Here is a 23,820-nt window from a genome sequence, read left to right on the forward strand (position 1 = left end):
GATGTAAGAACATATTTTCTATTGATTTTTAAAAGCCATTCAGGACCCGACTGGTAATAACAGGTGTGACCCGTGCCGTTTCCCAGGCGGTCGCCGGAGTGCGGAGCCTTGGCGTGAGCCTCTGATGTTTGGGACGTGCATTCTTTGAAGATTACTTCTAACGCGAGGCGTCCAAATCCTTAATTCACGATTCCGTCTCTTCCTGCGGTGTTTACACTTTGCTGCGGTGGAGGATCACGGTGGAGGAGGGCCACAGAGGAGAGCGCGCTTTGAAGAGCGCTTTCTCCCGTGGGCTTCCGGCCCTCGCCGGAGCTGGGCTCTGCGGATCCCCCACAGGGGACGCAGACACTGATGGGCGGTGGGAAGGTTTGTTCCGTCCTGGTGACCGTCCCATGCTCAGCTGACTGTGGGGCACGAGGCCTCACAGAGCAGGTGCCGGTCGGGTGCCTTTGGGGTGCCGGGGGACGTCCCTCTGGCATCTACCTGCCTCTGGAGTGCTTTCCTGGGGGTCCTTGTGGGCTGGCAAACAGGGGGGCTTGGCCAGGGCTGGGCACGGAAAGAGGCGAGGGTCTCTGAGCTGTGCAGCACAGGACCTGAGGGGACGTGTGGGCTCAGGGCCTGTGTGGCCTCCCCCTGGTCTTTGGGGTGGCGGTGGCGCCAGTCCCTCGCCACCACGCCCTGCGCCCTGGGACCCGAAGGTCCGTGGCAGATGAGAGGACGGACGGACTTTTAATTATTCCACCCATGATGGCCTTGATGCTTTTTATTTTTGGGGGGAGCAGTGTCATGTGTCACGTCCTCAAAACTCTGATTTCATTCCGTTGTCACTGTCACTGTCCCTGAATTTTGAGACAGTCTCCCAGGCTCCTGTGCTCTGTCCATCACGTTGCCAGGGCTCGGAGGTGATGGCCTCTCTGGGGGACGTTTGGGTCCGGTCTGTGCCCCACATCCTGGAGATCAGCGCCTGGATGCTTAGCTTCCCCTTGATTGGTGGGGAGCCCCCATCTGTGGCCCTCAGTCTCCGTCCTGCAGGACTACAGGAAACCGCCTCTCACGCAGCTGGCGTCACCCACACCCTTGTCCCCTTTGTTCGCCGGGCCGTGCGGGAANCCTGAATTTTGAGGCAGTCTCCCGGGCTCCCGCGCTCTGTCCATCACGTCGCCAGGGTTCAGAGGTGATGGCCTCTCTGGGGGACGTTTGGGTCCGGTCTGTGCCCCACATCCTGGAGATCAGCGCCTGGATGCTTAGCTTCCCCTTGATTGGTGGGGAGCCCCCATCTGTGGCCCTCAGTCTCCGTCCTGCAGGACTACAGGAAACCGCCTCTCACGCAGCTGGCGTCACCCACACCCTTGTCCCCTTTGTTCGCCGGGCCGTGCGGGAATGACGGTTCGTGGCAGAGCGCAGGATGGGCCCCCGATCCCGCGTGGCCCGACGCTTGCAGCTGCTCGGCTCGGCTCAGCCTGCACAGGGCCCGGCGCCCAGCTTCTCTGTGAGGAGTTGTGGAAGCCGAGAGAGCGTGCACACAGGTGAGCGTGGCCCTGGCCCCCTGAAAACAGCCCCTTCACATCTGGCTGACTCGTCAAAGGCTACCTTGGCCTTGAAATAGTAAAAATACTGAATTCTTTCAGCTTTCAAAAGCACCTGATGTCCCCTTTAGGGGGTACTCCCTGAGGTCTTTGGTGGCCTGGGGTGGCTTTGGCCACACTTGACACCACCTTCCCGTGGGCCTGGAGGACGCTGAGGGGGAAGGGGCCCCGGGTAAAAGAGAGGCGGCAAGCGTGCCAGGGCCCTCGGCACTCCTGGGGCTCGGGGAACCGAGCTGGGGACTCTGCCCGCCCGTATTCAGTCTGCCTGAGAGCCACCCGCCTCCCTTTCCGGTGACGAGACCCAGCAGCCTTCGACTCCCGTTCACAGGCGTGCGTGATGGGGAGAGGACCCTCGGGCGGCCCGATGGGGTGGCCGAGGTGCTGAGGGAGATGGAGACCAAGGCAGGTCGATTTTGGGCCAGATCCCAGAGCCATCGTCCTGGTGTTTCCCAACTTGTTTCATCGTCCCTCCCCAGGGATGGGGTGGGGGAGGCAAATCCTGGGCTGTCCAATTATTTTACAAAGCGTCCAGTTATTTAAAAAAGTTGCTGAGATTCTCTTACAAGTCGTTGCCTGGTCACTGCCCTTGTCGTGTGGTGCTCGGAAGGAGAAAGAGGGTGTTTGAGGCGGTGGTGATGGTGGTGGTGATGGGGAGCGACAGGCGGTGGGAAAGCCTGGTTGGGGTCACTGCGGGCCTCCCGTGGGGCTCAGCCCTGGGACTCGGGGTTGTGGGCCCCGCTCCGCCCCTGGGGGGCCTTGTCCGTCTGACTCCTTGTCGAGGGTGGACAGGAACCCTCGCTGGTGCACCAGGGTCAGGAAGAATGATAAATACTGTTAATATTCAGAGGGAGAATTGATTTAAAAAATGTGCCTTTGATTCACTAATCTCTGACATTGAGACATTTTTTGAAATCTGTTGCTATAATTAGAATTCTATAAGCCATTTCATGTCTCTATCAAAATTTTAAGAGACATAGAAAATCTAAGGATTTTTTGGGCTTGTGATTCATCACATCAGCGAGGGCCCCTCTGCAGGCTGGGGCTTGGCGTGGAGTGGTATTCGGGGGCGGGGACGCGCTCTGTCACAGGCCCTCAGGACAGTGGCTGGCCCCCTGCCCCCACGCTGCAACAGCAGAGCCGGGGGGCCAGACGCTACTGAGGAGTGTCACCCCTCCTTGTGGGATCGGTTCATTGCAGCCGAGATCTGGGTCTGTACAACTCAGCCGAGGTGACCATGTGGCATCCCCACCTATGGGCTGTGTGGGCATGTTGTCCTGGCTGGGCCGGGCTGGCAGGCAGGAGAGGGGACATTACGGGGACAGGGGGCCCAGGTGAGTCACGGCTGTGCTTTGAGATGGGTAGTTGGTGACCTGTGGCCCGTGGGCCACGAGAACCTGCCCTTTGTCACAGGGAAGGGGACAGGCCGCGCAAATCCAAGCCTCGTCAGATTCCTGAGTCAGAAAAGATGCTGATCTCCACCTGACGTTCAATTTCTACTTCTTCCTCCCTAACACAGATGCTGTTCTTTAAAAAAAAAAATCACTTTGGAAAAAGACTGATTCGGCCACATCGAGGTGGGGAGGGGGTGTCGACATTGCGCCGCGGCGATTTGCATGGAGATGAGTCCACTTGAGCCGGGCTGAAACTTGTCCGTACCAGAATGTTCAATGCTCAGTGAAAAGAAAGATTACGTCTATCTGGTTACACCATTCCTTGATCTGTGCTCCGTGTCACAGTGCCACTGTCTCCTGGGGGAAGGCGGAAGGTTCAAATACCCAGTATCTCTCCCCTGGTGCCCGAAACGCAGCGCTTTGAAGTTTTTATAATCCATCTGTCATCTTCCAGCAAGGAGGGCACATGTTCCGTACCACTCAATTACCGCATTCTCCTGCGCCAGCCCCGGCGAGGCAGGAAGGAATGCCATGGGTGGCGGAGAGAAGCTGTCAGATACACTAAATTCCTCGGATTCACGTGGACGCGTGATTCCAGGCGGGGAGCACAGGCTGTCTTTTGTTCGCGTGTTAGGGACGCACTTGGCATTGGGGTAGCGAGCCTTTGATTTTTTTCTCTCTCTCTCCGTCTCTCTTCCGGAGTGTTGTCTTAAATCGGATTGTTCTTGTTTGAAAAAAATCAAAAGGAAAAAGAATCCCTCAGTTCTCCTTGGGAATGTGGGTGGAAAGGGGCCGTCTGCCTCGGCCTCGCCCAGGGGCCCGGTGCCCGTGGCCTTGACGCAAAGTGGCTGGAGGCTTTGGTGTCTGTGGGTTCACTATGGTGACAAAGGGTGTCCCTTGGGCTTCGGGGATGATGGGGACTGGAGGTGGCCTGCTGCACACAGGCGGCTTCACCCTTGTCTGGACAAGGAGCCTGAACTGGGATGTCACCCGCAGCCGGAGCCTGAGAAAGTCAGCCCTGGACGAAAACAGTCTCTAAAACAGATCATTTCCGGTGAAGGGGACCTGCCTCGGAGGGGCTGGTGTCCCTGGATCGCGCGTTCACTTCCCCCTTGTCGAGTCACGGGTGGTTAAATTCGTTGTCTTATGTGAAATGAGTTTGATGATCCCATCGTAGCCTCTAGTGGGTATTAATTCACATTATGAAATATCCCAGAATAATTTAGCACCGTGTGGCATAATTTGCATTTTCACTCAAGAGAGGGGTGGGGACAGTGCTGTGGTTCTTTCTTCTCTTCTCACTCAGAAGAGAACGGCCCTCCTGCGTGGCTTTTAGGTGCTTGTTTGTGGGGTTACGGTCACGGATTTGTAGGGAGCATTTGGCTAAAGAACTCGGAGGGGTGAGAATAAGGCCCTTCTAGCTTGGCAGTGAGACCCAAGGAGAGAGATCTGTGGGGACGGGATTCCGGCTGAGACGGTCTAGGCTTGTGTGACTGACACACACGTGGCATTGGACCCAGAAACACACATGTGAACCTGGGGAACCCTTCAGGGCGACACGCAGTTGGGCGGACTCCATGTGCACTGTGGCTTGCATGGGGAACGCGGCCCCTCTGCAAGGCAGCAAGGCCTTTGCAGAAATGCAAGATACACGTGCAGTAATTAATTTAGTAAAACTTCTTAAACCCAATCTTCTGTTCGAACTCCTAATGGGAGGGTGGGGCGGCTCGATGTCCTTAATTGAAATCTGGACACAATAAAAAAAAATGTCTTTCTGCAACTTCAATACAGCAGCCTGGAACTGTCGGGGAAGGCTGCGAACCAATTTTCTTCTCATTACTTTTGATTTCGGAGTCAATACAAATTTCATCAGCGATTGTAGGGTGCGGAGGCCTGTCTGCATGGACCCTGACACGGGGCAGGATGAGCCCGCAGCTCAGTGTGCGATGGAGGCACGGGCTGGCGGGTCAGGGCACGGAGGGCAGAGACGCTGCGGCCACCGGCGGCCTGGCTCAGCTGCCTTGCTCGGGTTGGGCTGTGGCAGTGAGGGTGGGCGGTGAGGGCGGCGGCCAGGGGCCTGGTCCTGAGCCTGCGCGGGCGGCCAGCCGGTGTGGCTTTTCTTTTCTTCCTGCTGGGGCAGCTGCCCCCCTCTCCTTACCTGTGTCTGCAGCCCGAGTTCCTCTCTTCCTCTTCCTTCTCTCCCAACCCCGCAGCCCCCAGAATTCACGGCCGCACAGGAAGTTAATTGTAGGGAGGAGGAGAGGGGAGCCCCGACTTTGCAGGAGTTGGTGGAATCCGGGAGCAGTCTCCTGTGTGGAGACAGAGCCCCAGGCTGCCTGCTGAGTCCCCCGCACCCTGCCTGCGTCTCTGCAAGCCATGGGATCAGCCCATCTGTCATTAGGTATCGCTTTAATTGGACATTTTTTACGAGCCCAGTTTGCTATTTATGTTAAAAGCAATTCGCAGAAATGCCCTCTCTTCCTGATTCGGTATTGGCAATAGCGACGTATGTTTAATCACATTTCCATGAGTAATTATCTAATTCACATGATTAGCCATATAAAACAGGAAAACAGAGTAAGGCCCTCTCTCTCGGTCCTGTCTGGGCGGCGGCACAGGCGGGCGGAGGCCCCGAGGACGAGTGTTGGCCGGCTCCGGCTTCCCCCGGTGAGACCAGGGGTCTCTGCCTCGGGGACGGTGTCGGAGCGAGCTCTCTGAGGCGAGGCAGGGCTGGGCGAGGGGGAAGCTGCTGGGAAAGCCGCTGGGGCTTCTGTCCTGGTGCAGCCCCCCGCGCCCCCCACCCCACCCCTCGTGTGCTTGGGTTCTCCCCGTTTGGGGCCGTCCTTCCCGAAGATTCCCGGGAGACGGAGGTCACATTTTCCCTTCATGTTGAAAAATATTCATTTATCAGTATTGGTGCCACTGTAAACAAGTGATAAAGTGACAACATCTACAACAGTAAAACTGACAGCATTTACTTTAATTTTCTGTCATTTTGGTAATTATATCAATCAAGACCCAAAACTAAAATGATATTTTAGCATGCAGGAAGAAATGAGGAATTCAGATCTTAAAAGACCATTACAATTAGCTTTGAAACGTTCGCCATTTTACCATAATTGTTTCATATAGCTTATGTGTCTTCATTTACAGCCGAATATTCTGTTGATCTTTTATAAACAAAGTAGCACCCATCTGCTCCTTGAGGCACTCCTGGCGCCTATTCATTGCAAAAATAATACATGTCCTAATGACTTCCACATATTTTGAAATCTCCCTTTTGAAATTGGTCTTGGCAGATTATTTGCAGGTACTTGAGTTGCATCTGTTTGCAATTTTGCAAATGCGGAAGACTTTAATGTTGAGCGCTGCAAGAGGACTATTTTAATCCTCAGATAACATTGGCTGTCATCAAAAGCCACATTTATCTTCTGGAAGGTGGGGCAAATGTTTAATGTTAAAAGACAGTAAAAGGTCAAGGCCAAGGCTGAGGTCTGCATATTTTCCTTTCATATGCCACGCCGTCGGCGGGACCCTTCCTCGCCTCTCTTTTCATTTCAGCCCTAGCCTCGCTCGCACCCATTGCCAAGAGGATGTTTTGCCGATAAAATAAAAGATCAGGAAGAGAGTCGATGTGAAATGATTGTGAACTCCGGCTCTTGGGCTCATTACCACCATGTGGCTAGCAGCTGACCGGCTTCAGGTCGACTGTTTGTAATGAAGGGCTGAGCATCACAGCGCCGGAGAGGATGCTGGGCCTGCTGTGGCGGCTGGCCCGCCTCCCGGGAGGGGCTGGCCCTCTCGAGGGGTGGGGGGTGGGAAGGTGGTCACTGGGGGCCAGGGCGTGGTCCCCATCTGTCACCTGCAGGGAGGGTTGCTCCCTTGAAGGGTCAGAATGGGGGCTCGCTTCTTCTTTGTTCCAACTCTGGAACCCGGAAAACTGAAGTTAGGTGCAGCATTCTGTCCAGAATGGCGCCGTGGAGGCTGAGCATTGAGTCTGTTGGGTCTTGTCACTCGGGTGGCAGGCCCTCTCAGATCTGAGGCAGAGGCCACAGCCCATTTCCACCCCTGAGCGAGGCCCGACCCCGTCCACTCCTAGCCCCCCGCCCCATCTTCCCTCCAGTCCCCGCCTGTGCAGGAGCTCGGGCGGGTGGCTCTGTGGTCATTTCGGCCTCACCTGTCACATCAGTGGGTGAGGGCTTGAGCCGTGCTGGGGGCCGAGTGGACACCGTCCACCACGGAGCCGTCATTCGTGGCTGCAGATCAGATCAGCACTGAGGTGTCACTCTCTACCCGCCAGCTGACTCGGCCACTTCCCATGGCTCTGGTGACAGGAGGGCTGCACCCTCCCGGCGGTCGGAGGGGAGCTTCCCAGACGAGCAGGTGCAGCCAGCGCTCGGCTCCTGTCTCGCGGGGAGAGCGGGCTGTCGCCTCCGGCGGCTTCCGGGGTCTTCTTGACACTGTGTGTTTGACACTGAGTTACAAAGGCCTTCAGGCACAAAGGGCCAGTGTATCAGAGGTGTCCTCAGCCTGGGCTCTGTCGGCTCCTCAGGAGAGTGGTTTGCCGATGGGTGTTTCACTGGTCCCTTAACATCAGCCCCTGAGAGGAATGGAAAACTTTTAGGTTTTTATTATTGCATCAGAATAAGTAGACCATTCTATGACAGGTTTCCGGTATTAGCTCGGAGAGCAGCAAGTCAGTAAAACAGGGTATTTCTTCGGGTGAATCTGAGAGAACCTTGTTGTAAGTCAAAATCTCTGTCTTTATTTTATTTTATTTTATTTTATTTTTTAAAGACTTTATTTATTTTTAGAGAGGGGAAAGGAGGGAGGAAGAGAGGGAGAGAAACACCAATGTGTGGCTGCCTCTCACACGCCCCCTACTGGGGACCTGGCCCACAACCAAGGCAAGTGCCCTGCCTGGGAATTGAACCGGCCACTCTGTAGTTTGCAGGCCTGCGCTCAGTCCACTGAGACACTCCAGCCAGGGCTCGACATTCTTTTCTTTTCTTTTCTATTCTTTGGGGTGGGGGTGGGGGTAGGGGGCGCATGCATGAAGCAAGACCTGGCCTCGGCGTCTTTGCTTTCTCTGCATCCTCTCTGCTCCGACGTTGTCACACGTGGGCAATCACACTTTCAGAAGAAACGACTCATACGCTTCCGGTGGTCAAACACTCCCCTTACTGCAGGGCTGCATCGGGGCCAGGGCTGCGGCGTCCCCTGCGGAAAGGACACACAGTTCGCAGGAGCCGACTCCGGTTAGAAAGGCGGAGTCTCAGGGCCCGCCCAGGCTCCCACACATTCCACGAGAGTTGGCGGCTGCCACCGTCCTAGGGCGCGTGGCGTAGGACTAGGCTTCTCTCGGCCAGACCTGTCCCCATCTGCACAGCCCCACCTCGAATCCATCCGCTGGAGCCTGGTCTCCAGGCCCTTCCGGGTTTCCCTGGAGGCCACGCCCTTTAGACCCAGCGAGCCGCGTCATTGGCTGACACGGGAAGGGGCGGGCGGTGGTCCTCAGGCGCCTCCCTCCTCGGCCTGAGACTGTGCCTCGCAGGGTTTCTCGGAGCGTGGCCGGTGGTCATCGGGGTGTGGGCCTGCAGGGGTGACCGGATGTCTCACGTGCACTAACTCTAAGCGTGACCACCCCACCAGTTCAGACCCGTGAGCGATGTCTGCTGCGGGCCTCCCTCGTTCTCTTCGAGCGGGGCCATGGCCTTGCTGTGCCCCGGCTGGAGACATCAGGACAATTGTCCAGTCCAGGAGATTTCCTGAGGTCACGCGCGGGTCTGTGGACATGGCTGGTGGGGGAGGGGACTCTGGTGCTTCACACAGGCCTGTTGCTGCTGGCACTTCGTGGATGGAACAGTGTCCGTGGTGTGGTCAGTGGTTGGCCGCCCGGTGGCCGGAGCCCCGTGGGCGTTGGCTTTTCCCAAGCGCAGCGCTCTCCGCACCGGTACAGGCCTGGTGGTGGGTGCCGGGTAGAACCTGAATACAGAGTGCTGGCCACTCGCCGGCCTCCTGAGAGTCCGCCTCTAGGTTGGAAGTGACCCGCTGAGGGCCACCAATGCTGCCGCGGGGGTCTCCAGAAGGGGGGACATGCCCACAGTCCTGCAGGCCCGTCTTGCTCCTGAGACCCAGGGAGACCCCCGGAGACCCCGCCCTCGTACCCGACCTCAGACCCCAGGCCTGTCCCCTTGCCCCTGGACTGGCTGGGTTGCAGGGGGGCCTCTCACACCCCAGCAATTTTCCTTGACGAGTGGATTTCACATTTTCACCGGAGGGCATTTTAAGGTCTGTTAGGAAAATACAACCAGCGCACCCTAGCCGTGACTTCATTGCTAAAGGTGAGCCTAAGTTTAAGAAAAGTGAGTTGACTTAAAGCTCAAGTTGAGTCACTAATAGTCCAGGTGGCTCCTGCTGGGTGATGACAGGGGCGTGGGGATGGCATGGGGACAGTGGTGGCAAGGGCCCCTCCCCGGTGTGGGTCATGGAGAGTCCCGCCCACCTCTGGTGCCCCCGCAGCTGTGGGTGCCTCCGTGTTCCCTCGGTGATGCAATGCAATGCAATGTTCCCTCCTGTCACCGAGGGAGGCTGGGAGGTTCAAAGCCAGTGGTGACAGATCTGCTGTGCCCCCTCTGGACATGCAGGCCCCGTTTAGGTGGCAGTGGGGGTGTTTCATGGGAGACTACTCTGCCTACCCGTGACGACAAGTGAGAACACTGAGTCTGGATGGAGTCCAGGTGTCAGCAGAGAGCCTGGGGGACAGTGCCGGTGGGGCCGTCCCTCCCTTCCACTTCGGGACGTTGGTCCTCAGGGTCCTGTGGGAGAGAGACAGCCATTTCACTGTCTCCCTGAGGTTTCCGAGGGGTCAAACCAACAAACTCTTGTGACGGGCAACTTTGGGCTGATGTGTGGTCGCAGTGTGGCTGTGCATGGCCTCTGAGGTCACCCCAGACTCCCTTCCTGGCCACGTGCTGCAGGTTGTTTGCTTGTCATGTTCAGGGTGGTGGGCTGGGGGGCTGAGGATGACCATCGAGGACCCCTGATTGTGGACTTGGAGCAGCAGGAGGCTGGCGGTGGTGCTGACTCTGGGCCTCAGGCACCGGGGGCTCAGAGGGGCTGGGTGGCCAGTGAGGAGCAGAGGCGTGACGGCCGACTCCCTGCTGGGGTGGGGACCGGGGGACCCTTCAGGACTCCCCTGGGCTGATGCTCAGCCTCCTTCTCTGTGTCCAGGTGGTGGCTGGGGGTTGGCTGATTGAGCAGCTGGGACTTTATGAGGAGGGCGAGGCAGGGTTTCTGTGCACGAGGACTTCCCTGGCTCTGTGGGAGTGACCCGTCCAAGGCAGGGGAGCCCAGTCACCCTGCCTGGCGTGGGAGCTCAGGGAGGGACACTGGTGTTCCCGATGGCCGTGGATGGCGGAGCAGGGCAAAGGGTGGGGGCCACGTGGCCTCGCCTTGGGGAGACCAGGTGCAGCGCAGTGTGGGGCGCAGACGAGTCCCGGTCCTCCTTCAGCGAGCCGAGTGGGAGGGGGCTGGCTAGTGCGGGTGGAGCCACAGCTGGGCTCCCGCACAGTTTTTTCAGGGAGCATTTTCGGGGTCCCTGTCCCATCTCTGAACCATAGCCGGAGCCTGCCTGCTGCCACCTACCCCCTGGTGCTGCCACCTGTGGACTGAGGGTGACACCTGAGGGATGCCCCTTGGCAGGGTGCCCCCTCCTATCATGAACAGTGGACGGAGTCGCCGGTGCCGAGGGGGAGGGAAGGAAAACCAGCAGGGTGTGTGCCCACCTGTGGACCGAAGTGCTGCCGGGAGTGACATGTCATCGTCAACCCCGAGGTCACAGTCCTGTGTCCGTTAGAGCGTTTGCGGAGTCACTGCCTGGCCCCCCTTGTCTGTGCCAGTCAAGCCCGCAGCTCCTCCTTGTTGCAAGGGGAAGCCTCCGAGAGCCAGACGGGAGTTTGGGGGCGCCCTGGCTGCGAGTTTTCACACAGGTGAGGGTCCCACAGGCCCCACGCTCCCACACTCATTTCTCTTCAAGTTAAAATCCTTCCCCCCGAATCCTCACTGGGCCATCTTTCTAGAAAGAAACTCCCAGATGGGCCTAGGCGGCAATCCACATGCAGGCACGCAACGCACATGCATGCACATGTGTGTGCACACGCTCACTTCGGACTCTGGAAACCGCAGACGACCAGTTCCCAACAACCCACAGTCTCGGGAGGGCGCCAATGCCAGCCCCNGAGTGACATGTCATCGTCAACCCCGAGGTCACAGTCCTGTGTCCGTTAGAGCGTTTGCGGAGTCACTGCCTGGCCCCCCCTTGTCTGTGCCAGTCAAGCCCGCAGCTCCTCCTTGTTGCAAGGGGAAGCCTCCGAGAGCCAGACGGGAGTTTGGGGGCGCCCTGGCTGCGAGTGAAAACACAGGTGAGGGTCCCACAGGCCCCACGCTCCCACACTCATTTCTCTTCAAGTTAAAATCCTTCCCCCCGAATCCTCACTGGGCCATCTTTCTAGAAAGAAACTCCCAGATGGGCCTAGGCGGCAATCCACATGCAGGCACGCAACGCACATGCATGCACATGTGTGTGCACACGCTCACTTCGGACTCTGGAAACCGCAGACGACCAGTTCCCAACAACCCACAGTCTCGGGAGGGCGCCAATGCCAGCCCCGGCTTCCCAGCCTGGGAGCGAACTTGGAAGGTTGGCTGTGAATCAGCAGAATCAGATCTGTCTTTCGCTCCACGCTGCACGCTGCCCGCCGGCGAGGCCGCTCTGCGCTCTGCGTTGACTTCCGACCCAGAAAGGCCACCCACCGTGCAGCGCGCCCCGCCAATGGTGCAGGCCGGTGGGCGCGCTCGTCAGCGGCGCTAATCGGCCCGGAGAGGCCTGCCCTCCGCCCCCCCGTCAGCGTCCTGTCACTCAGACCTGCCGGGAGCCCGAANTCTGTCTTTCGCTCCACGGTGCACGCTGCCCGCCGGCGAGGCCGCTCTGCGTTGACTTCCGACCCAGAAAGGCCACCCACCGTGCAGCGCGCCCCGCCAATGGTGCAGGCCGGTGGGCGCGCTCGTCAGCGGCGCTAATCGGCCCGGAGAGGCCTGCCCTCCGCCCCCCGTCAGCGTCCTGTCACTCAGACCTGCCGGGAGCCCGAAATCGAGGGCGTCAGGATGCAGACGCCCCAGGGCGGCTGGGAGGCAGTGCCGGGGGAGGGGCTTCCCAGCCTTCCCGGCCTCCCAGCCCCCCGCCCCTCCCCCGAGCGAGTGTGCCCGCACAGGCCTGCACCCGTGTGCGCACACGCCCGCGCCCATGTGTGCGTGTTATTGTTCAGGGCCCGCCAGGGACAACATGGACGGCCTCCAGTTCTGAAATATTTATCAGGGGGCTTTGAATTTGGTTTACGTTAACTGAATCCCCAGACATTGTGGTCGTTGAGGGGTGGATGGTGACTTGTGACTACAGTTTTTAAAAAAGCCACAGCTATTTTAAATCCTCTTCCCTGCTCTGTCCCCCGTGGGGCAGGCAGGCACCCCACCCCCGCACACACCCCAGGAAGGGCCAACAGAAGGGCCGCTCTGGTCCGGTCCCAGCCAGCATTGGGGCGGGGGAGGGTCAGCGGCCATTTCTACTTTAAACTTGGATTTCTGCGAAGTTTGAATGTTCCCCCTCGCAGGAGCCTGGTTGGGGTCCTTCCAAGCTCCGGACTGGGCTGTGGGGACAGAGAGAGATAAACCAGGGGAGTGAAGAAGCTCTGCTCTGTTGATAGGCATGTGTGTGTGTGTGTGTGTGTGTGTGTGTAAGTGACAGTCAGACAGACAGGCAGAGAGGACAGAGGGACAAGGACAGACAGAGGCAGACTCACTGGCGCGTCACCGAACGACCTGCCCTCGTTTCCCAAGCCCATGCGTCCTGTGTTCTTGGTGACGCTGTGCTTGGCACTGGATATTGTTTCCTGGTGGTGGTGCTCTCAGGGGGCTCCTCTTCCTGCTCCCCGACCCCGGTGCCCTTGACCATGGCTGCCCTGATGCCCGGTCCTGTGCCTTTTCAGCTCTGCCTGTGGCTGCCTCGCTCAGCTCAGAGGCCTTCTTGTTTCTTCCATCCCCACCTGCCACAGGTGAGGGCGACGTGGTCCCGTGGGGCTCTGCCCCATCACGGTACCTGTCACTCTGTCTGGGTTTGGACCCCTCTGCACGCATCTGGTCTCTCCCGCTGGGGGGCTGGTGCCTCGGGAGCTCAGAGCTGGGCAGGTGCTTGGGGGTGCCGAGGAGGAGGGGGCAGAAGTGCCCAGACACGCGTTTCTCGAGGACTTCTGAGGCCCCTCCTTCGGGCTTGCCGCGTGTGGAGGGGGGGGCGATGCCAGGAGATGTGCTGGGAGTGAAGGACTCCAAGGTGCCCGCTGTCCCCGACTCCCTGCCCCGCCACCCAGGCTGGTGTGGGGACGCAGCTCTGCCCTGCCTCTCGGGTGGGCAGTGCGTCCTGGAAGCTCCCAGAGTGTCTTCCTCAGAGGCTGCTCTGTCGCAGCATAAGGACCAGTTTCTGATCTGCAGCCCCTGGTCCCTGTCCTTGTCACCGTCAGACTGATTGGCACCACGTGGCTCGGCATCAGGAGGACTGGGGACGTGTTCCCGCGGCTGGGCCCAGGGGTGGTTTCCCCAGGGGAATGCTAGGCCTGTGTTTAATTACTCACTGGGGTCCTGTCTGTGCCTCTGTGCTTCTCAATTGTTGTGTCTTCCCCTAAAAATATTTATTTGAAATCCTGTGATCAAAGAGTGAAAAAAATAAAACAGGATATTAAAATGAAGAAATTTTTGAGGAGGTTGGAATGTCAAGATCCTTTTTATTAGACAAGTTTATAGGATGAAGCCACACGTTATTTGCGTAAACTGGCGATCCCTGGCCCACCGCTCCCAGCTGTCTTGCCGGCGAGTGATATTAGCTGGCGCCCGTTGAAAACACCTTCTACTCCAGGCAGGAAAAATTCATTTTAATTAAAATTAACGGATTTTTCTTGATCGTATTTGAGCGCACACACTCACACACATCTGTGTTCAGAATGGATAAAGAAGGAACTCTGGTTAAATAATCCACTTTTGTCTGACAATGGAATCCGTTATAGAGGTGCAAATATGCAGAAAGCTATTTGGAAATGCATCCTACTCGTTGTCAGGTTTTATTATGCAGGAAGGTGTCATGTTTGTTACGAAGCTGAGTGCAGATGGCAGAGTGGAAGAAATGGATCACTAATTTTAACAATGATTAATGAACAGAGATAGAAAATGAATTACATTGGACGATCGGAGGCAAGAAATATTTTTGTGAAAATTTTGACTCATCTGCTGTGCTGTTCCCTGCAAATTACTTTCAGAAATTCTATATGTTGTCAACAGCTGACTGCGTTTTCCATTACTGTCTATTTCTGTTCTTAAGTACTTTTGTGTTATTAGAGATACATAATTTCAAAATACCAATACATTTCTGATTACTTAGAGAAAATATATGTAACAGTGAGGCTGTGCCACAGACGCTCGCCATAAAAGTCCTGTTTTATAATAATCTTTCATTCTTCCTCATTTTGCCGCTGCATTAGGAATATTTGATACAAAGGAAGGGGTCGGTGGGGACTCCCCCAGCCTGTGCAGGATAAAGAAAATGTGTCAGCGAAGGTGCCCATGGAATGCAGTCTGGTGGCTCCTGTGGTTGTCGGCTGCCACCGACCCTCTCTCGTTCTTCGTGTCCTCTGCCTCGCTTGGGTGGCCAGGACCTGCCCCTCGGTGGCCTCGGCCCTGGGGGCCGTGGCCCACCCTGCCCTCTCCTCTGCTGCCGTGGCCCCAGACCTCTCCGTCTGGGCCTGGCTCCGTCTTCCTCCAGGCCCCGGAAGGCACCACGTGGGCTTGGAGTCACCCCAGAGACGTCCCCTCCCACGGGTCCTCCCTCTGTCCTGCCAGCCACTGCGCTGGTCCAGGCGGGCGGGGCGTTTCCACAGTGCTCGGGGAGTCGCGTGTCCTTCCTGTGTGTGCACATGTGTGCGCCCCTGTGTGTGCTGCAGAGGCACCGGGCTGGGCTGGTTTGGCTGCGGTGTTGCCCTCGGTGGGCGGTGCGCCTCTGAGCTCTCCCGCGGGAGAATGGATGGCGAGGACTCTCTCTTCCCTCCCCCGTCTCTCCTGTTCTTCCTTTTTTTTGGGGGGTGGGGTGGAGTGTAGGGTATTAACCATCGTGAGTAAGTGGAGCTCAGGGCGCCTCGTTTTCCTGGACCCTCTGATGGAGGAGTGGCATCCTGGTGCCTGTGTGGGCACCCAGTGCCGTCCACTGGAGTCGCTTCAGTGGTGGCTCAGGCAGTGTCGTACTTCGCCCTTCGGGACACTGACCACCTCCAGACAGCCCAGTCCCCCCCGCTCAGCTGCGTGTCCGCAGCCCGTGGGTGCAGCCGCCTCTGAGACCACCCCCCAGCTCACTTCTGAGCCCACCCCAATTGCAGCCCGGTTTTGATGGTCACTCTGCGTCGAAACCTCACAGGACAGCCCCTCCCAGTCCAGCAGCTCCGGGCCTGACCCTGCCCGACCCCCCACCCCCCTCGAGCGTGGCCCCCCGGGGGCCCAACTGCCACCCGAGGCTCAGCTGCCTGCCGAGAGCTGCCTGCTGCCTGAACAAATGGACAATCTGTAAGGACTTCCTTTTCCTGCAAACGAGCTTTGTAAGTTCCCAACTTGACTGTTTTATTTATGCTCTTGACCTGCGAAAACAAGCAGGCTGTTTAAAAAGCACAAAGTACTTCCCGTGATTGGAGTCCTCGGCGTCGAGAGGAGTTGCCGGGTGAAGAGGGCCTTGCTCGCCCCCGCGGAACTGTCGCGGGGGCTGTGCTTCCGGGGGCCAGCCAGCGGCTCTCCGTGTCTGGGCTCCCCGCCCTCGCTGGCCTCAGGGTCCCCCCAAAGAGGACTGCGTACCGTCCCCTTTGCTTGCTTTTTGGTGGCGGGACTACCCCCGTGGGCGTTGAAGCATGCCTGTGGAGGGGTCGCAGTCAGGCCGCCCGCGCGTGGTCGCGGTCCTGCAGGGAAAGCCAGTGGTGAGCAAGTGCGCCTGGCCCAGACGGCGGGGCCTGTGCTCCACCCTCAGGAAGCATGGGTCGTCTTGGGTGAACGAGGTGGGGGATGGTCCTGGGAGCTGACTTACAGTGTGACTCCGGGCGAGCGTGGTTCCTGGTGACTCCCTCTCAGCAAGTGTGTTTCTGGAAGCCTCCGCCAGCCCAGGCACCTGCCCGGGAGGCCACCTTGCACAGGCCTGCAGCTGGTGACGGGCGGGAGAGGCCCTGTGTGTACGGCGGGGACAGTGGTCTCCAGCCAGGCTGACTGGAAGGTGCAAGACGTGGAAGGGCCGAGCTCGGGCGGGGGCCGTGGGGAGAGCACCCTGTAGGTCCCAGACGTGGGGGCCGGGAGGGGCGAGGAGGAAGTCGCGGGCGAGGGCATCAGACACGCGGGCTCCGGGTCCAGAGCTGTCCCCACGGCGGAGGCAGGCTGGCCGCTGACCTGCAGGGACGGCCGGACAGGAGGGACTGGAGACTCAGGCATCTGGGCCGAGCCCCGGACGCGAGGTGGGGCCCAGACTCCCTCCTCCTTCCGACACGAACCCCTGCTTATTTAACCCGCGCGCGCTCACCTCCACTGGAATCTGGGGTCTGGGACCTGCTGCTGGGGGGCGGGCCCCCCGGCCCCTGCTCCACGGTGGGGGGGCGGCGCAGGAGCCACATAGGGGCTCCCACACGGCGCTGGCTTTCCCGGGCTGCCCCGGGCCCGCTCTGCGCTGCCGTCAGCTCCGGCTTCGCTTGTAATTACCTGCGTAGCGATCGGAATGGCCTCAAGTCAGACCTGAAGAGAAAGATATCTTAGAAAATGATTTTTAAATATCTGTGTCAGTGGGAGAATTCATCATCAGCAGGTAGGAACGCCCACTCCGCCAACTCGCTCATTGGGCGGTTGCCTTTCCGGGGGCTGCATCTCTGTGGGTTTGGGGCCACGTGTGCATGGCAACACGACACCCCCCCCTGCGAGCCCCACGCATGGGTGCCCCTCTCCAGTCCGCGCTCCACCTGGGCCGCTTCACCTGCCGGCCGGGAATGGGTACCGAAGTCAGGCTGGGTTGCATCGTTAGAACAGAACGGCCAATGGCAAGAGCCGGAAAACATCCAAGGTGCCTGCCCCCCCCCAATCACCCCAGGTAAATAACTGATTGACCTTCTGGGGGCTCAGATACCTCACTAATCGGAACCTGAAACCTGTATCACAACACTTCATTTACTTGATAGACAAAAGAACAATTGTACTTGAAGTAATGTGATTTCTAAATAGACGCGGCCTGTCAAAAATAAATGCGTTAGAAGTAAAATGTAGCTCAAGGAGACAATTAGCACACAGAGGTGACACCGTAAACAGGTGCACCCATTATTCCCAGCGCTTGTGGCGATATATTCGTGTCTTTTAGAGTGATGGGGGGGGTCACGTGACCGTTTGGCGAATTATCTATCGGGATCATCTGACTGATGAGGCGCCGCTGCAGATCATTTAAAAATGCATCCCACAAATTACATGGTAGCTGGGAAAATGCAGGTTTTTTTTTTTTTTAAAAAAAGAACAATGGTTTTCTGAAGCCGTGCACCAGCATCCGTAATTTTTCCTTTGAAAGGATGGAGACCGTTTCATTATGCTGGGTATACAGTCGGTCAAGGTTGTGCAAATTCATTACCATGTTTGTTAATGTAGAAAACATTCTCCATTCTGGTTTCAGTGGCACTGTTTTATTTTTATTTTTTTATATATTTTTTTATAATGTGCTGATTCCAGAACACCTGCCGTCCCTGGTACCGGTGGGCAGAGCAGAGGAGACCCTCTTTCCAAGAGTGTCTATAAAATCTTCACCCAAACAGAAGGGCTGGGGAGATGGGAGGGAAAACGTGTTTTTTCTTTTCTTTCCTGTGAATCCTTAGGTTTGAATCTCCTGCAGCAGGGTCCTCACCCCGAGACACGCCAGGGGCCGCCGTGGGCCAGACTCGGGGACGGCCGGGCTCTCTGGGGCCTCTCGTCCCCCGCTGCCCCCTGCCCTGAGCCCTGTTCTCAGAGGGCCCGCTCCTGGGGGCTTCTCTGCTGTTTTTAATCTGTCGTCTTTCTTTAAAAATTTTTTTTTTTTCTGAACAGATGAGGGATACTCGCAGGACTGCAGTTTCTCTTTCTCGTTACCGTCTAATTACAGGAGAACACAGAGAGACCTTGTGTGGCTTCCACATCAGTTTGCCCTTGAATTTTCCTGGCTTTCTCCAGAATAACCAGTAGCTGAAGCTAAACTTAGTATGGACAGAGAGGGGACAGTTGCCAGGACAGCAGCGTCTGGGTGGCACCTTCTGCCCAGATGGTGTCACATAGAAGACGTTGTCCTTGGGAGGCCGCTCCTGTCCCCTGTGCACCTTGGCCCGGTCCCTCACCTGAGTAGTGTCCAGTGTCTGTCTTGGGGACCGATGCAACAAGGACAGGGCTGTGGGGACCAGCCACCTGAGGAGCGTGAGGGAGACAGGCGAGGAGGCGGCTGGGCCTGGCCAGCTGGGCTCTGCTGCCGTTTCCTTGTGAGGTCAGGCAGCACACACACACTCTCTTACATACATGTGCACACACATGTGCCCCAGAAGGAACCATGGACTGAGGTCTCCAGCCACCGGGTGCGGGCCTGGAGCCGGAGCGCCTCTCTGGGGGACGCTGGGACCTCACCGTGTCGGGGCGACCGCAATGGCCTCTGAAGGGCCCAGACTCTACGAAGCTGAGTGGCTTCCTGCTGGGAGGGGCGGCCGCTCCAGCCGGGGCCGTGGGCGCAGGGGCCCCCCGTGCTGTGCCGTTTCGCTCTTCACACGGGCAGACTGGTTTCCAGGTGAGCGTGAGATGTGTGGGAAGGCTGCGTGGGCTGTGCGCCCCACTTCTTCCCTGGTACCCCATCGTCGCTGTGCACCCCTCTCCTCACCACGTACCCCTCTCGTGACGGTTCACCCCCTCAGTACCTGCCCCACCTGTGTCTGCCCCAGCCGGCGAGCCGCCCCGGACGCCTTCTCACCAACTGAAGTCCACACTTTACACCCAGGGGTCACCGTTTGTGCTGTCCAGTCCTGGGCTTTGGGCAGGTGTGATGACGGGCACCCGCCACCCCCGTTTCATGCAGAGCAGAGTCGAGGCCCCGAAAACCCACCCCGCCTGTCCGGAAGCCCCGGCCGCCACGGCCTCCCTGTCTCGAGTTCCGCCTTCTCCAGAGCGTCACAGAGCCCCGGAGACAGGCTCTGTCACTCAGGGACACGCATTTACGGTTCCGCCACGTCATTTGCGTCTGGATTATTTTTACTGCTGAGGAACGCTCCCTGGTCTGGATCCACCTCTGTCTATAAAACCCGCTCTCTCACTGAAGGAGACCCTGGCGGGGCCCGAGGGTGCGGTCGCGGACAATGCACCGCCAACCCCTGCGCGAGTTACCGTGTGGATGGAAGTTTTCAGCGTCTCGGGGCAAATTCAAGGAGCGTGATGGCCGGGGTGTCTGTTTAGTCTTGGGAAGAATCGGCCTCCCTGCCACCCCAGGGGCTGCCTCTCCCCACCCCTCAGCCCCGGGGAGCGTCCCCGAGGCTCCTCGTGCCCCCAGCGCTCGGTGGCATGGGTCCCCGATGGTTGTCCTCCCAGGCCGTGTGTCATGGTGTCTCCTTGTGGTTTTAATTTGCAGCTTCTTAACGACAGGATGTCGCGTGTCTTCTCATGGGCTTATCTGCCATCTGTAGGTCTGGTCTGGTGAAGGGTCCAGATTTTTTTTTTTTTGCCCATTTGTAATTGGGCTGTTTATTTCTCATCGTTGGGGTTTAAGAGGGTTTTTTGGGGGGTATGTTTTGGATGCCAGTCCTTTATCGGATATGTCTTCAGCCAAGACTTCCTCCCGGGGTGAGGCTTGTCTTGCCTTCTCCTGCTGCTCTACACTTGCGACCCCGGTGGGGACTCCCCACCGTGGCCGGGGGCCTGTGGTCTCCTACGGCCAAGCCGCCCCTATTTACACGCACAGACACACACAGTGACACACAGACACACACACTACACACACACACAGAAAAGCACTGAGAGAAATTCGTCGCAATAGCGACGGCAATCACACCGGCCGATAGCATCCTGGGTGGTTGTTACTTTCTTCTCTGTAATGCCTTACCTGTTCCCCATTTTCTACCAGTGAGCGGGTAGTCCTTGATTAACCAGTTTTACAAAACTGAAACTAGATGAAATAAAACAAAAAAGCAAGGGAGAGCCCATCAGCGGTGCATCAGAACTTAGATACCTTCCCTTCTGGCTTCAGCAAACGTCCACGGGACCAGCACTTCTCGCAACATCGACGATGACACATTTTCTCCAAAAACCTGCTTCGGAAAACAAGAGAAGTTTTTATCACGGCCGACGTCAGCTGTCAGAATGGCCTCGTGTTTGGCTCAGCTTGGGATTGGCGCCTTCTACCACGTAAATTTAATGCAAGCCATAAATGTCAGCCGTGTACACCGTTTGAAAAAACTTTAAAGCACAATAAAATGGTAAAAAGAAACAGGTGAAATTGATTTTAGGATGACGTTTTGGTTGAACTCCGTGTCTCCAGAATTTGATTTCCAGGTGTAAAAAGTCCAGAGAACGTAAGCAAGGTAGTTGACATTCTTCGGAGGGGCGTGAGTCCTTCGGAAACCCAGGGCCCCTCCCACGGGGACGGGCACTGCCCCAGCGTTCTCCGCCGCCGCCGTGTGTGGTCAGTGGCTTCCAGCCCGACCCCGGCTGGTGCCGTGCGGATGGATGAAACTCGAACCCACGCCCGGTGCCGCCCAGGGCCGTCTCCTTTCTCCTTCTGGGGAAGCAGCGGCAGAGAGTCCCTGGGACTCGGCGAGGATACAAAGTATCCTCTGTGTGGGGAAACTGTGTTCAGTGCGGGCGGGGGCGCCAGCTGTCCACGGCGCTGACAGTTTTCTGTGTTTTTCTCCTTGTGCGTCACTCTGTCTCCGGGCCCCGCGCGGCCTCAGGCCTGCGGTCCCGGGGTGCCTTAGCTGATGTGGGTCTGCCTCCCGGGGAAGGGTCAGACCGGGGGGCCAGGCTGCCTGCCAGGCTGGGCTCCGAGGAAGCAGCCTCCGGCGGAGGGCGCCGGGCGGCGACCGGCTGCTGGGCGCTGGCCCTGTGTCCTTGGTGGAGCCGGTGTGGACGGGGCTCCAATCCGCTCTGTGCTTCTCCCCCCGAGAACCGTGCTCTGTAGGACGGCTGGGTCGGAATCTGCCGCCGTGGGGCGAGGCGTGGGGATCCACAGGCAGCCTGGTGCCCACTCCGAGGGCGTAGTCGCGGGGAGATGGGGGTGTCTGACCCCACGCGCACCAGCCAGCGTGGCTGTGTGGGGCCCAGCTCTCCGGAGGCCGCAGGGGAGAGCTGCTGCCCAGTGTGGGTGGCGTGGCTCAGACCATGGACCTTGGAGTCAGACCCTGCCTCCCACACCCACGAGCTCTTAGCCTCGGGCAAGTTAGTTCATGGCTTGTGCCTCAGTTTCCCATCCATAAAGGAACAGGAGGACAGTACTTGCCTGTTCCGGTGGTCCCGTGGGTGAAGCGGGGGGTGTGGTTAGGTGCCACAGTGGACACCGGCTGTCGCTCCGGCCGCGCTCAGGCACGTGAGATGTGTGCACGATCACCCGTGCCTGGGGTGCACACGGGGGTGTTCATCCCAGCCCCTTCCTGGACCCCGTCCCCTTCCAGTGCCACAGCCTGCACGGAGTCACCCGCTGGGCTGCCTCCCTTCTCCCGTCACTTTCCCTCTTCTTCTCTTTCTCAGGGTTGTTTTGACTGTGGATTAATTGTAGGTTGGGGGACTTGCAAGTGAAAATCAAAGCCAAGAAACTTCAAAAGGACAGGAGCACCGGCTCTCTCTGCTGTGGGTGGGGTGGGGGGGCTTCCCGAGTTTCTTCAAAGGGGACACCAAGGGTTTCCGATTGTCACTTAAAAGCTCGCATGCGAAACTTTGGCAATCGAGGGGGAGAGACGTTGGTTTCCAAAACAGCTATTATATATAACCTTTCGCCTGCGGCATGGGCCCCAGGGACGGCGGCTGAACTTGGACTTCCTCGGGAAGGGTTAAGAATCAATCTGGATCCCCGAACAAAGGAGACGCTGCTTTATTATACTGGGAAAGTTTTTTTCTTAACTGCCAGTGAAGCAGTACTAATTATTACTCCAGTGTAAATGAGGTCATTTCCTATTAAGAGAACAGAATGCTTAGCCTCGCCTTGCCAATTCATACCAACTATTTTTCACACACACTCAGCTTTTTCGTTTATTTTTTTTTAAAAAAATTTTGATAAAATCCATTCATTTGTATTAGAAAAGTGTAAACCGTCGCAATAATAGTTGCCCAGATGAGCTTTTGTAGTGTGTGGGTTGTTTGAATACCATGTGTTAGCTATGGAACAATTAGGCAGCTGAATGGATCTTTGCAACAATCAGATACTTTTATCTGCCTGAAAAAATACATTCCTTGGAAGCGCGTTGTGAAACCGCGCCTTCCGGGGGACGCGCACGCCCGTCAGGGGGACTTTCGGAGATACGTTGATCAAGGGCAAAAAGACACCCAAATATCTCGTCTCCGTGTTGGCGGTCTTTTTTTCACGCGAGCAGAAAGATTTAAGGAATATTGTAGCAAACAAAGGGTAATTGTTTAGCCCAGATGTTGCTTTTGCACGACAAGCAGGTTACAATGTTCCCACAGAGCTGATGAGCCCAATCAGGGAAATGATTAAAAATTGATTTTGTCCCTGTAATTACAGTATGTAAACTACTTAGCTTGGATTGCAAAGGAAGTGATTTTCTAATTACGTATATACTCTGGTGTCTAATGATTGGTTTTTTGAAGTAATGAAGAGAGAGCACTAACGACTCCTTGGTGTTCTGGTGTTTAAGGAAGACCATCTTCAGAGTAAGCAGCGGCAGACAAAGAGTTTAAATTGAATTTTCAACACTGTTAATGTGCACATGGGCTTGTTTATTAAAGAGACAGGGACGGAATGTGATTGGCTCCGAGCAGCTTGGCTGTTTGTCACGCTCAAGCATGCAAAAATACACGCGTGGCGGGGGGCGGGGGCGGCCCGGGCGGGGGAAGCCGCTACGCGCTCCTGCGCCCCTGCACCTGGCCGGCAGCGCGGGGCTCAGGTTCTCTGGCCTCTGCCGTGTGTGCGTCCCCCGAAAGAGCCCTTGAAAGAGCTCCCGTCGAGCTGGCATCAGGTAGCCTCGCCATCAGTCACCTTTGTTTTAACATGAAAGGGGAGGTGTCCCTGGGAAGCGTGTCTGGGCAGCCCCGCCCCTGCTGTGTCACACGGTGTCCGAGCGTCCCAACACGTGTGTGCGCGCACACACACGCACTTGGGCGTGCTCCCCGCCTTTGTGGGACTTCGTGGCGTGGGAGGATGGGGTTCAGGAAGGAAGGGCCGAGTTTGAGCCCCTTCTCTGCTCCGACCCTTGGTGGCTGTTGACCATAGCAGCTGGGCCACCGTTTCTCAGCAGGTGTGACTTGTGCCCCAGGAGGGAGGCAGTGACTCCAAGGTGGCCCTGAGAACAAGCAGGTGGGGAGGCCAGCCAATCGGGGGACAGTGGCCATTGAGAACATGGTCCCCAGGAGAGGGGGCGCCAGGCCCCGCAGGGCAGCCAAGGAGGCCCCAGGGCCGGTCTGGGCAGAGTGCTGACCAGGGAGGTGCACTGGGCCGGAGCTTTGGAGGGAAGGGCGGACCAGGCAGGTCAGTGGGATTGGAATCGGCCAGTCTGGGCAATTTGGACAGGCTCTGGGCT

The sequence above is a fragment of the Sturnira hondurensis genome, unplaced genomic scaffold, assembly GCF_014824575.4.
Source record: "Sturnira hondurensis isolate 20B ecotype Veracruz unplaced genomic scaffold, ASM1482457v3 Scaffold0016617, whole genome shotgun sequence".
Lineage (NCBI taxonomy): Eukaryota > Metazoa > Chordata > Mammalia > Chiroptera > Phyllostomidae > Sturnira > Sturnira hondurensis.